The sequence below is a fragment of the Lygodium microphyllum genome, chromosome 6 (assembly GCF_053477565.2).
Source record: "Lygodium microphyllum isolate KBCC chromosome 6, Lygodium_microphyllum_v1.1.10, whole genome shotgun sequence".
Taxonomy (NCBI): Eukaryota; Viridiplantae; Streptophyta; class Polypodiopsida; order Schizaeales; family Lygodiaceae; genus Lygodium; species Lygodium microphyllum.
The window spans coordinates 43,996,331-44,010,686 of NC_141140.1; positions in this window are offsets into that span (position 1 = coordinate 43,996,331).

Sequence of the window (14,356 nt, forward strand, 5' to 3'; positions counted from 1 at the left end):
ATCTCAATAAATGTTTGTTGATCTGATTGTAACCTTCCTCATGCTTGAAGTAAAATTGTAGACTATTGTCTAGTTTTTCCTACTAAATATAAGCCAAAATCATTGCACTAGATGTAATAACATTGTGATTAGACAACTAACTCAATACCTTTTCAACTTCCATGGTAAGTCCATGATTTCTTATAGGGGCACTTCCAACAAACATGTGTGAAAGAAAGCCCTTCCTCTTGGCTTGAGAATGTAATGCTTGCCAATGTGTAAAGGGACTATGGTCCTTGCCACTAGCTCTCAAACAACACATGTGTCCGACAAAACTCTAGTTTGGATTTTGTGGTTCACCTTAGTCCCCTCTCCGTCTCAGTGATGGCTAGTTTCTTTCCCTCCACATCCATAACAAAATGTAGTTCCTCTTCAAATAGGAACAAGAAGCAAGCTGACTCACTTGGCTACTCTCTCTATGTATGTTTACATGCAAGTCAAATCACCATGTATATATTGACACTATCAAGTTGAACTAAGTGTGTTTACTTAGACTCCATAAGATTGCAACTTGAAAAAGTTGGCATAACACCCTCAAAAACAAGGGTAATACACTTAGTCATTGAGATTCATTATATTCTTTTATACAAGATTTAGGTCAATTTTAGAAATTAATAACACCCTTTTGTAAGAAATCTATATATGAAATATAAAAATCACTTATGTGAATACATTTATACATTTTAAAATATTCCCTTCTGTGAATGTAAGTATGTAAGATTATCTTTTTTAATATTTCATTTTTTTGAACTCACGTGACACAAATTTTTGCACATAGTGACCCCCTCGAGTTAAGAGGTCACCTTGTAGTGGTATTGGCTTCTAGGTTGTAGAGGAGGTATGGATAGGAAAGCCTCCCCCATATGCTCATTTGCATGTCTTTGGATGTGAGGCCTTCTGCCATGTACCCAAGGACAAACACAACAAGCTAGATCCTAAAAGTGTGAAATGCATTTTCCTTGGCTATGGAGATGCGGGTAAGATGGGATATCGTCTTTGGGATCCGCATGCACAAAAAGTGATCCATAGTCATTTGTGCTCCATGAGAACAATATACATATGCAACCTAAGAAAGTTGTTGAGATACGTAGTGTTATCTTTCAAGATGAGCCCCCTACTCCTGCACAACCAGCTAGATAGCCTTCACTAGCAGAGCTGATCCACATGGCCGGGATCTACATTGAGGCATTCTACTAGAGATAAACAACCTCTTGACTGTTATGAGCTCTCCATAAGTTATGTCTTGGTTACAGATGTCGGAGAGTCTCTCACCTATGATGAGGCTATGTGCAAGGGTGATAGTGACTCCTGGGAGAGGAATTTGCAGTCTGAGATTGACTTGTTGCATAAGAATCATACGCAATATTTGGTCTCCTTGCCTAGTGGCAAGCGAGCTTTGCCTTGGAAGTGGATGTATAGATTGAAAAGTACCTGTGGACACCCTAGATCGGCATACAAGGCTAGATTGGTAGCAAAGGGTTTTAAGGAGGAGCATGGTGTTGACTTTGATGAGGTCTTCTATTATGTGGTTAAGATGACTACCCTACACTTGGTCTTGGCTTTGGCTACATATCTTGACTTAGACTTGTATCAGTTGGATGTCAAGATGGATTTCTTACATGGGGACTTGCATGATGAGATCTACACATGGAGCAACCTACATGCTTTACAATAGAGCCTAGTAGGGAACACCTAGCGTGCAGATGAAGGAAGAGTCTTTATGGCTTTAAGCACGCATCTAGGGAATGGTACCAAAAAATTGATGCATCCATGCTATCAGAAGGCTACAACCATAGTGTTATGGATCCGTTCTTGTATATGAAGAAAACCCATGATGATTAATTATTGATTTTGGTACTCTATGTGGATAACATGCTTTTAGCTGGGAAAGCTCATGATGAACTAGATGTTGTTAAGGCTTAGCTCTCAAGAAGAGCTTTGAGATGAAAGATGATAGGCCTCTCATATACTTGGTATGTGCATTACACATGACAAGTCTCATGGAGGAATACTCTATCTATCACAGAAAGAGTATATCCATAAAGTTCTTGAGCGCTTCTGTATGCAGGATGTGAACCCTATTGGATGTCCATTTCATTCTCATGTGAAGGTATCAGAAGTTAATTGTCCATAGACAGATGAGCAGAGGAGCCAGATGTCCAATATTCCTAATCTTATATATGCCATGATAGCTACACGTCCAGATATTGGATTTCTAGTTGGTGTTGTGGCACTTATATGGCTAAACTTAGCAACAAGAGGCATTGAGATGCCATGAAGGGTATCATGAGGTACCTGAAGGGCATTGCTAATATGTGTATATGTTATGGTAGCCAAGATACAGAAGTCATGAGATACACTGACTCTGACTATGCATGCCATGCAGATGGTAGGAAGTCCACTTCTTGCTATGTGTTCACTTTGTTGGAGGTGTTGTTTCATGGATGTCCAAGGTTGTGCAGAAATGCATGGCCCATTCTACTACACAAAGGCCAAGTATTTTGCAGCCCCACTGATGCTTGCAAGGAGGCCATTTGGTTGGGTTGTTTTGTTTCTTACCTTGATATTGCAAATGTTATCCTTACATTGCATTCGAGTTCTATGAGTGCTATCCAGTTAGCCAAGAATCTGGTCTTCCGCATGCAAAGACATAACATTTTGAAGTGACGTATCACTTCATTCATGAGGTCATTGAGGATAGGTCTATTAACCTTGTTAAGATCTCAACTGACTTGAATCTTGCATACTTTCTCATGAAAAGTCTTTCCACAAAGTGCTTTGCCTTTCTTAGGAGGTTGATGGGGGTTGGATGAGATGACATGTTTCCTCATTCTATTGTATATTTGTATATCTTGTACTATCTTTTCTTTTTTTCTTTTCACTTCTCATTGAGGCAGATCCTCCTTTAAGTGGGAGGTTGTTGGGGATAGAGGTGCCTTTGCCTAGCCGCCCATGTATTATTGCACTGACGACAGTACCACACCTGCACACTACAGGCGGTGGATGCCCATCATTGTCACTTCATTCTTTATTCTTTTAGTGAAATTTGAATAAAGGGAAGGTGAGTCACACATTGTGACTGTTGGAGTTCCCACATTGTGTGTGTCTCTCTCGTTGTTGCTCCTTCCACCATAGCTCTTATTCCTGCTTGTGCTTCCACTTCAAGGCTTACCTCCCTTCAGAGTTGACATTGAAATATGTGTAATCTCTACTTATGCAAATGTAAAGCATTCATGCCTATCTTACATGATAGAGAGGGTGGTAGGAAAGGATAGAAATAAAAACCTGAAAATGATGAAAAGTGTTGTATTGATGCACAATAAAGAAGACCCCACTTGGAAGTCAATCTATAATATTCCATTAGACCGTGTTTATATTTCTTCATTACACACTTTCATTAGAATCATGGAGAAAATTGTGTATGAGTATATTTTCTTTGCTTATATGATGCAACCAAAAAAAGAAGCCATTGTGATGTGCAAGAATGTGAAATGAGTGCAATAAAAAATTGGGTTACACAAGCATCAAATAATGATTGAAAAAGTTGAGAGGATATTAGGAAAAATTGGTAACTTACCAAAAAAATCATTGCTATAGAGGAGCAAAGGCTAGGAAATTTCTCTCAACACCTATTAATGAGGAAGAGAATGTCATAGTTCATAGGCTCTAAGATTACAATGGGTTAAGAACATTGTACTTTGTAGGTCCAAATTGAAGTAATTGAGATAAAACAAGACTGGACAAAGTCAAGCTTTGGATTAGTCTTAAAAAATTGTCTCGCTTGCTTCAAAAGATGGTATTTGATGAGATCAAGATAAGCAACAACTTATTGATGTTGTGTATAGCTTTGACAAAAATATGGTGGAAGCATGGGGTAAAAGCTCTATCACACATTACATCGTGGGTACAAAGTAAGTACTTTAAAAGTATATGAATTACATAAATTATTGAGCATATTTTACTCATGTGTAACATGTGCCCTTGTAGCATATCCTTGAGATGCATGGGCCATACATTGCAAAAAAGAGAAGCATCAAATAGGATGGAAAATTCACATTGAATAGTACGTGGTACATACCAAAGAAAAATTGAGCAAGAGGGAGGGGTGAATGGTATCAATCCAATGATCCAATTGATATCTTGGTGGTGCACGATCATAGTAGTGGATGAAGCTCAACTCTCATAGAAGAGAGATTAAATCACTTCATTTCACTAAAATATCAAGAATCACTTGGTAGGGGATCTTTCTTGAGCTACTCTATCAAACACACACCATATACACAAGAGGAAGCTCACTTAAGAACAACAGTAGAAAGATGGAGACCATAACATTTTGTTGCTAGTATCTTCTTCTTCTTTTTCACCCAATACAATATACAAAAAGTATAGATAATATACAACATAAAGGAAAATGGCCTACTAAGTAAAATAGTACATAATTGACTATACTAATTAATTGGTGCTATAACTATGTTAGCTATAGGTAGGTGCATTAAACTAAATATTATAAATTATAAGTCAGTGGTCATGTGAGGATCATAATGACCATTGATGTGCTAAGTGTAGACATGTAGATCCATCTAGCTTTGTGATCCATCATCAAGATCTACACATGTAAAGCTTGCCATCTCAACACTCCCCCTCAAGCTTAATTCTATCTCTGCAACTCTAAGTAAGCTTTGAAATTTTTTAAGCTTCTCTACATCCAATGTATTTGTGAAAATGTTGGCTATGTGATAATGTGTGCTGACATATACCATGTTGATTTCACCTACAAGTACCTTCTCTCTCACAAAGTGGTAATGCACCTCAATGTGTTTTGTCCTAGCATGGAACACTAGGTTCTCGGCTAGCTATATGCTACTCATGCTGCTACAATGAATGAAAACCGAACCATCTCCTTGCACATCTAAACAACTGAATAACTTTTGCAACCATACCACATCACATGCTGCTATAATAGCACCTCTATACTCAGCCTATGTTCTCAATAAAGCAATTATATGTTTCTTTTTGCTACTATACGTAACTTCTGCACTACCAAGGAAAAACATGAATCTACTAGTAGACCTTTTTTGAGATATGCTACTAGCCCAATCTGTATCTATGTATCTAAACACATATATATCCTTACATGTCTCATATAAAAGTGCATAATGTAAAGTGTACATCATGTATCTCAATATGCATCTACCTCTATCAAAATGAGGCTTTCTAGGCATCTGCATAAACTAAGGAAAAAGGCCAACAACATAGCTCAAGTCTAACCTTTTAAGAGTTGTGTGAATTAAAAACCCTACTATTCTTGTGAACATAATAGGGTCATTTATCTCATCTTCAATATTAGCACTCAACTTCACATTTTTCTCCAATGGCACTGAAAGAGACTTACATACTATGGTACCATAGTTGGACAACATATCCAAGCCATACTGCTTTTGGAATAGCCATATACCATCATGACATCTCATCTCCTCAATACCAAGGAAGTACCTTTGCTCATCCAAATTCTTCATCTTAAACTTCTTCTTCAAATGGTCCTTGACTTCTATGATCCCATTGTCATTGCCACATGTAATTATCAAGCCATCCACATAGATGACTATGATAACCAAACCTGCATCTCCCTTTCTCACATAAATTAAGTGATCAACATCAGAACATAAAAGCTAATGTGGAAATGATACTCTCTAATCTTGTCAAGCCATGCTCTAGGTGCTTGCTTCAACCCATAGAGTGCATTCTTTAACTTGCACACATATGTGGGATGCTCTAAATCCCCATAACCTGCTAGTTGCTCCATGTAAACTTATTCTTGTAATTCACTATGCAAGAAGGCATTCTTTATATCCATTTAATGTAAACTCTAACCTTTGTTGCAAAGCAATCGCACATCTAATAGTTGCCATCTTAGTAGATGGAGTGAGTGTCTCTTCATAATATATGCCATATATTTGAGCATTTGCATTATGCTTAATTTTGTACACCCACTTGTAGCTAATAGCTTTCATACCCAACACAATAGTACTAGATACCAAGTCTTATTGGCTTCTAACATGACTATCTCATACTCCATTGTTATGCATTTCAATGAGCATGACCAACAACATCCTCAAAATAATTGGACTCAACATCCTCAACTGCCTTTATCATATAATCATAATGGTGAGTTGTATAACCTTCAAACACAAATCTTTTAATATGGTATCTTATCCTACTAGACCTGTGTACCACTCACTAGATATATACCGATTGCTCATCTCATAAAATATAACATTCTTGCTCGCTCTAAACTCACCTTTGACAAGATTATGACAATGATACCCTTTCTACTCTAAAGATTATCCAATAAAAATATATTTTTCATCCTTTGGATCAAGCTTCTTTCAGAACTCATCTCACACATGAACATATGCAATACAATCAAACACTTTTAAGTGTGACACATTGGTATCAAAGGAGGATTGGGTCGAACCAAAAATCCATAGAGGATCAAGAACATAGTAAGAAGGAAAGGTTGCAACACTTATCCCAAGGGTGAATCCTTTTCAACAACTCAAGTGTGACAATCCGAAAGAACTTTGATAGTTTTATATTTGACATCATGTCTTGAAGATGTTGTTCCATAAGATTTAAGCGCATGATAATGACAACTTGGATATGAAATGGAGCTAGAAAAAAATATGAAGAAGCTTCTTAAATAAAGAAGGAGATATGCTTACTTATGATGCTAGGTGAGCACAAAAATTAGACCTTCATAAATTTATCTTTATGGATGGGCTTCATCATGTTAAAGCTTAAGGAGCTCAAGATGAAGCTCATAAAGAGTATGTGGATAATAAGGACTTGAGAAAAAGAAGTGAAGGTTATGAAGATAGTATAATATCACATGAGATAACTCATGTTACAAGTCTTCTTCGTTCTCTCTGAATTCAAGGGTATTTATGACAATTTGATTCCTCGACTACACCATCTCAATCACTTTGTACTTTGTTCATGTGTCATATGAAACATCCACGAATCTAAAAGGGAATAGTGCATGGCACATTGGCATCTTCTAGCAAGAGTTGTGTGGAGAAACTGAAGCTTTTGCCACTAGAACAAATCATCTACAATGTTTTTAGTTTGAAGGCAGACAATGGGATTAAAGTCTCTAGAGTCTTAAGCAAAGCAGGGCCAAGGGTTGCATGGCAACCATCAATCGCAATCAGAGGTTTAGGAGGTAATGGCTTATGTATTCTATGTGGTGCAATGCTAGTAGATTAAGAGACCAAGTGTCTCTCTCTTATCAAAATCATGGAGGATACGATGGCTACAATGAATAGGAACACTAGGAGGAAGGTCTGCCAATGATTATTATCATGACTTGTGAATTCTAAAATAATGCCATGCTTATTTCTAATTGGCCTACTTCAAAAGTTGGACTCAGTGTGTATGACCTCCCCAATATAGTGGCAAAAAGATTGGCAAAAACCATGGACTTGAATGGCAGAGGAGGAGAAGGTGTAAGATCAAGCAAGGCTACTCACTGTATGTGTAAATGCAAGTAGAAGCACAAGAGAGGATTCAAGGCATAGAAACTGTCACAAGGCACAAGGAAAACCCTTGAATCCCTCAATGATGACGTAATTTGATGAAGAAAAAAGATTGCAAGAGGAGCTATATCTGACTATGCTAATCCCGTTGATGAAGAAGAAGGAGAAGAAGAATGTGAGTTTCCCTTGGCATTGGTGGCACACCACCTTCTTTGTTTTTCTTTTTGTCCATGCAAGCTAAATATTTCACTGAAAGCTTTAAGTGAAGAGCCTAATTAATCTTTTTTTTTGGACTATAAGCTTTACAACTTCTCCTATCTTCCTCTTATCTCCCCTTCATCACTTAACTCTTTTGTGATTTGCAACAAAGCTAGGTTCTCCCCCCCCCTCTCATTCCTAGCTTGACATAACATCCAAAAATATCCATAAAGCAAAGTCTTCACTTATCTTATAAATATTAAACACCTTATACTCACATAAGTTTGCAAGAAGAGCAAGAGATATTGTATACAACATCTCCTCAACACTTTGGTACCATTCTTTTGCTCATGTGTCAAGCTTATGGCAAGATATACTTTAACATAAGCATAATCACATTGTCTAGAAGAGTATTCCCTTTTTATACATGGTCCTCCACAATCAAGGATCTATCACCATACAAAACTACCTAAAAATTTATTCGATTCCTTCCATCACTCGGAAGGCAACTAAAGATGTTTCGCAAGGTGGACCATGGCATCAAGCTTCTTGCCTATAAACCATTCTTCAGGGGTCATGCAATCAACTATAGTTGTGGCACTTTTGTTCATAATTTAGACAACAATATGAACAGCTTCAAACCAAAAATATTTTGTTATATTATTTTTAGCCAATCAATACCCATGCAACTTCTACAATATGCCTATCTTTTGTTTTTGCAACCCCATTCTACTATGGGGTGCATCTACAAGTAAAGTGTTGTCAAGTGTTTTTGCAAAAACTAAAAAAACCTACAAAAATTGTAGATAGGATGGAGTGTTGTTAGCTTAGTTGTTTGCCTGGCTGCTTGTTTTGTCATTTTGTAGTTGGATTTTTTGTGTTTGTCTAGCTTAGGATTTTCTTTTATCATTTTGTTTGATTTTTTGAGTGTGGAAACTTTATAGCCTTGATTGAGATTGGTATTTTTAAGATAGATTGGTGGAGCTAGAGTTTGCCACTAGTTTTCAAACATGTCGAAACATGTAATGTTTTTTTGTTGAGACTTTTACACATCACAGGGAATTATGGGCTCACGAGCACTTCACGTTGCACTTGTGTGATGCATTGCACTCGAGGGTCGTCTCATGTTCCTATCCAATTATTCTATGCCATGAGTTGGGTTGATGCACATTTTGCATCATCTTTAAACACGAGCATGACATGAGTTTTGCTGGAGCTATATGCAGTAAATCTTTGTTGCCCGGGCACTTGAGAAAGTATCATTCAATGAGCACACACAATTTCTTGCACCCACAAGCATTGGGATATTCATCACCAAGTTAGGAACCTCTGGTTGAGTGGGAAGGTGGTTGGGTGAGTTTAAGGGTCCTAAAGGATGCCACTAGTTGTGAGATGGGTTGTTTTCTTAATCAACATCTTAAAGACCATTATTTTATTGAGCGACAGTGAGATTTTGGGTAGGAGGAGTGGAGTTCAATGCTTTTTTTCCTAAGTGTTGAGGTGAGGTCAAGGATTGTAAATTAATCAAGGATTTGCGTTTGGATTTTGCATGTCACACGAGCACTTGTAGATAGGCTAGGCACAATTTCTCTGATGCATTCACTATTTTTCTATGGAGCATCGCTTGTTTATTTGCATCGCATAGATCCAATTTGCATGCCTTCTTCAATTGATATCAATGATTGGGCACGGCATAGATTTTGCAAAGCATGTACTCTAGAACACATTATAGAAACAAAACCAAGTACAAATGGAAAATTTGAGTGTTTGAAGACCCAAGGGGGAGGTAAATTGAGCTAAACCTTTGATCTTGGAGAAGAATTCTTCGATTTTTTATTAGAGATGGTTACATTGGTTCTCGGGGAAGTTACTATATGTACATCCTCTACATCGCGTGCGTTCAAAGTCTATTTATAAATATCCTTATCTATGCATTTTTCTTGAATAAAATATAACCCTATTCTATTCAATCTATAAATAACCCCTTTATGTTGCATCCTTCTATATGTAAAAAATGTATAAAAATTGTATTTTAAAAATACATTATTTTAAACCCACGTGATGCACACATATATTCATGAGTACCTTACCGAGCATTGGTTACTGTATATGAAATTGACTTTTGTGATCTTCATGTGCAAGAGAAGACTTTCTAAAGAAGGAAAGTCTCATAAATAGATTTAAGCAAGATGCTAACTTCTCAAAATTGGGTTCCATAATTGATGTTTCAAGGCATGATGAAGAAGAGAAACTTTGTAAGGAAGAAACATACAATATTGAGGATCAAAACATAAAAATTATAGTTTACCAAAGACAGTCAATGGTAACAAGTAGAATTTCTCCTTTGATTGGACCATCATTAAAGTGGTTAACATTCCAATTGATGGAGATGTTGTAATGGACCTTACTTTCACAATTTTGGTTTAGTGAAAGTGGCAGTTATGTTCTAGATTGTGTTAAAATAGATATGGAGTTCCATGGGACTATGCCATCCAAATGTGAGATTTCCTTGGATGGTGATGACTTGGCAACAAGAGTCGATGTCAATTCTTTGCTTGGACCAAAAATATTATCACTAACCGCTACACTAAATTATCGAAAAGCAAGTAGACTATGGATTCTAATGGCGATCAAGCACCTCTCAAGATTCTTTGGAGGAATTAACATGTTAGGGTTTGCAATTATCAGAGGGAGATGTATTGAATTCAAGAAAAAACAGTGTTGATAGTAATACCAACAAATCTTGTGAGCAATTGGGAATGAGAAATACAAAAGAGACTGATAGGAAGGGAAAGCAGAAAGAATTACTGAATTCGGTAAAGGAGGGGACCGTCATGGTCAACAAAAGGCTTGTTTTGACTAAACACAAATTCCAAGCTGCGATTTGGAATCAATGGTAGCATTTCCATTTGATTGTAAGCCCAACTATGAGTAGATAATGATGGCATAATAAGCATTGTGTTTATAGAAGAGAAAGAAAGGGTCATCAATGCCTGAGTGGAAGGCAATATTTATTGCATATTCCTGGCAGCCTATTGGCATTTTCAAAAATGGAAGACTTCAATTTTTTTCAACAAACTAACATCATGTAGATCACATCTATTTTGGCAAAGTGCTAAAGATCATGGCTTTAAGATTAACAGCCTTGGAAGCATAATTTAGAACATGGAGATGATGACATTGTGAAAACGTAGGAAGGGTGGCAACAAATGATAAGAGAAGCTAAAAACTTTAAAGTTTTCAAGTTGGAAGAATGTTTAAAACTTATATAGCTTAGAAAAAACGATTTGGAAAGCCTTAGCCTTTTCAAAAAGAAACTCAATGTATTTTATGTCAAGAAATCCTATACAAAGGAGGAGTGAGTGAGAGAAAGGATCTTCCCCCTTTGTATGCAACTTGTTAACATGTGAGAGGAGGGTCCCATACATGAGTATGGGTTTTCTTTTGTGAAGAAGTTCGTCGAATCTTGAAGAAGTTTTGGATGCTGCTAAGTTGATGTATGGTGTATCAAATATTAAAGAGGTATGAAGAGATTATTTGTTTCAATTTGAGGAAACTATAATGATTGCTATAGAAAATTTGAGAAATTTTGAGAAAATTAGAAAGAGAGAATCATTTAGAACACGTAATATTGAAACTAGAGCTAAAAAATTTAAAGGGGATCAATAAAATTTTCCGATTTTAATGAGACAAAGTGCTCAATTAGCACTAAAGACTGAGGATTAGTTGTCAAATCAAATGCAAAACATGAGATTCGAAGATTTGAGAAAAAGACTTTGGGGAGGAGTAAGTGGAGGACCTGTAGGACAAACCAACTAGAAAAACATCGGAAGTGGAAGAGAAGTAAATGGGAGAGGATATTATCAATTATGCCAGGAGGCATATTCCACGGTGGATTCTCTGAGACCACGGTGGATTCCGTGGGTTTTTATTTCATGGTGGATTCCATGAGGTTTTGCGGTGGATTCCATTAAACTATATTTATTTACTGGGGCTCGTACATAAGGTGGATTCCTTGTGCGAGAAGTTGATGGGGACGCCTTTCGTTTTTTAGCGTCATATTAATTTAGTGTGCACGTGGGTGATTCCACAAAATACATATTTAAATTAATGAGCATTTATGAGTTTAGAGTGCACTCGTATTAAATTAAGGTTAGGACAGAGTTCCAACCTATTTATTTATTTTGTAGCTAAAGACTACTAGTATTCACTTTTGTCGGCTTAATTTTATTATTTTCTAACAATTGTCAATGCTTCATCTGATGTGTAGAGAGGGTGGTGGTGGCATTCGGAAGCATTGGGTGATAGCGTGTATTCAAATTATCTAAAAGAAATTATCATTTTTTATGGCCGCATGACTTATTATTAAAGATATGGTGCTAATATTTATTTAGGTGCGCTTATTTATTGAAGCGCTTGACAAATATTTATTGTTTTGTATGTGCATGGGCGCATAGTTTAAATATTTTATTATTGGACATTGTATTTGGGCACAGCCTGGCTTTTGGGCCACCCAACTACTTTATTCTTTATTTGGACAAAAGCAAACACAAAAGCTAAAGCATGCTTATTGTAAAATTAGGATATTTTTGAGCTTTGAGATGAATAAATTTATAGATATATGCCTTGTGAAGCGTCACACAAGGCATGGGGGGAGATTGTACCCAATTTATCTTTTTGCCTCATATCGTGCAAGTATATCTTCTTATTTTTTAAAGCTTAAAGTAGAGTTCTTTGTTCTTGGGGACCTTTGGGTACTTGCTACGTATGCATCCAGCATCCGATTTGCGCAGCAGTGGTATCAGAGCGAAGCTAAGATCAAGGGCTTCCAATCACTTACCATCTCGTATAATGGTTAATCTCTTGCAACCAACGCCCTCTATAATCAGTCTCGCAACGAACCGCCAATACCAGCGTGTACCTGGCGGTGAAGAACCCCCTGCTGTGGTGTTGGATTGCGAAGAACCACTTTGAGACGGCGGAGGACCACTTCCAAAGCTCCTTCATCAACACATTGTTTCCTCAAATTAGCAGAGAAGAGAGATAAGTCAATTTAAGCTTACAAGCTTAATAAGTGTTTTAAAAAAAAGCTTATTCCCATAATTCCAAGCATTCCTGGTGGCAGCAGCACATCTTGGACAATGTTGAATGCAACATCAACGTCCCCTTGTCGTAGCCATTTGCTAACAATTTGCATAATCTTTAAGTTTAAAAGCTTAATACTAAGCTTAATTAAAGCTTATAATTTTTATTAATAACCTCCTACATAGTAGTCATTTTCATTGCTATATTCTCAAACCGGCTTTCAACCTTCAGCAAGTCCCTATTCGTATCTGCACTCTGAAAAAGATAGTTTCCAACAAAGAAAACTTTACATGAAGTATATTTTTTGCTTTCAAGAAGGATTTCATCAATTTCCATATCCGCAAAAAGAAGAAAGATCGCAAAAAGCCATATTTTTAAAAAAAGAAGTAAGCCTTGTAAACCCAACTTTGAGATACGCTCATCCCGCTAACAAGATTTCGAGTGTGTGAGGTTGTTTGAAATTTTATAGGATGATCGATCAAAATATGGAAGATTTTATGGCCAAAGGTGACTTATCGAAAGCAACGATGGAGTAAAAATTGGACCAAATTATGATGCATCTTCAAGAGGAACGAAGAGCACGTCAAACTTTTCAAGCTCAAATGGCCACTCATCAATGATCTACTATCAAATAAGATGGATCACAACTCGAAGATGTTATAGGACGTACGATTTATGTGACACTCGAAGCACAATCTATTAGTAAAGAATCCAAGATAAGTAAAAGAAATTTCAAATTCCGTACTTTTAATGGGCTACATGAGGGAAATACTGTTCTCGCTTTTATCACTAAATTTGATGATTATTTTCATGAAGAACAGTATGCTGAAAAAGACAAACTCAAGTGTGTCACTAACCATTTAGTGGATAGAGCATCGGTATGGTGGACTGTTGTCTGCAAAATTATTGATTGTCCTACTACTTGGGAGGCTTTTCAAAAGAAATTTTTGCAGAATTTTATTCCACCTCAATTCTATGAAAAAGTAATAAAACAGTGGTATCTTCTGCAACAAAGAGATTGTGAGTCTATTTCACAATACACTGAGAGTTTTTGGAATGCCTTATTGCAACTTCGAATGCTCGAAGATGTACCTCAGGTGATCCACAAGTGCAAGTTTATGTATGGTTTGCTTGGTCACTTTTATGCGGAGGTGAACATGTTCAAACCAATGACTCTCGAGGATGCGATTTCTTTGGCCCATGATGTTGAAGACAAAATTTGAGGACGAGAGAAGCAACCACAATAATTCCCAACTAACGGTAACTTCGGTACAAAGCAATTCAATTCTAATTTTCAAATATTCAATCAAAATTGCTTTGTTCCATCTTCTTTCCATAAATCTTGGACACGACCCCTTGCTTTATCATCAAACACAAATCCAAATCCTAAGCCATCTTTCCAGCCAAATTCCAACATCCCTAAACTCCCCGCTACTACCAACAATGTTTCCAAAGCCAAACCCATAGTCTGCTACAAGTGCCACCAACCTGGACATCTA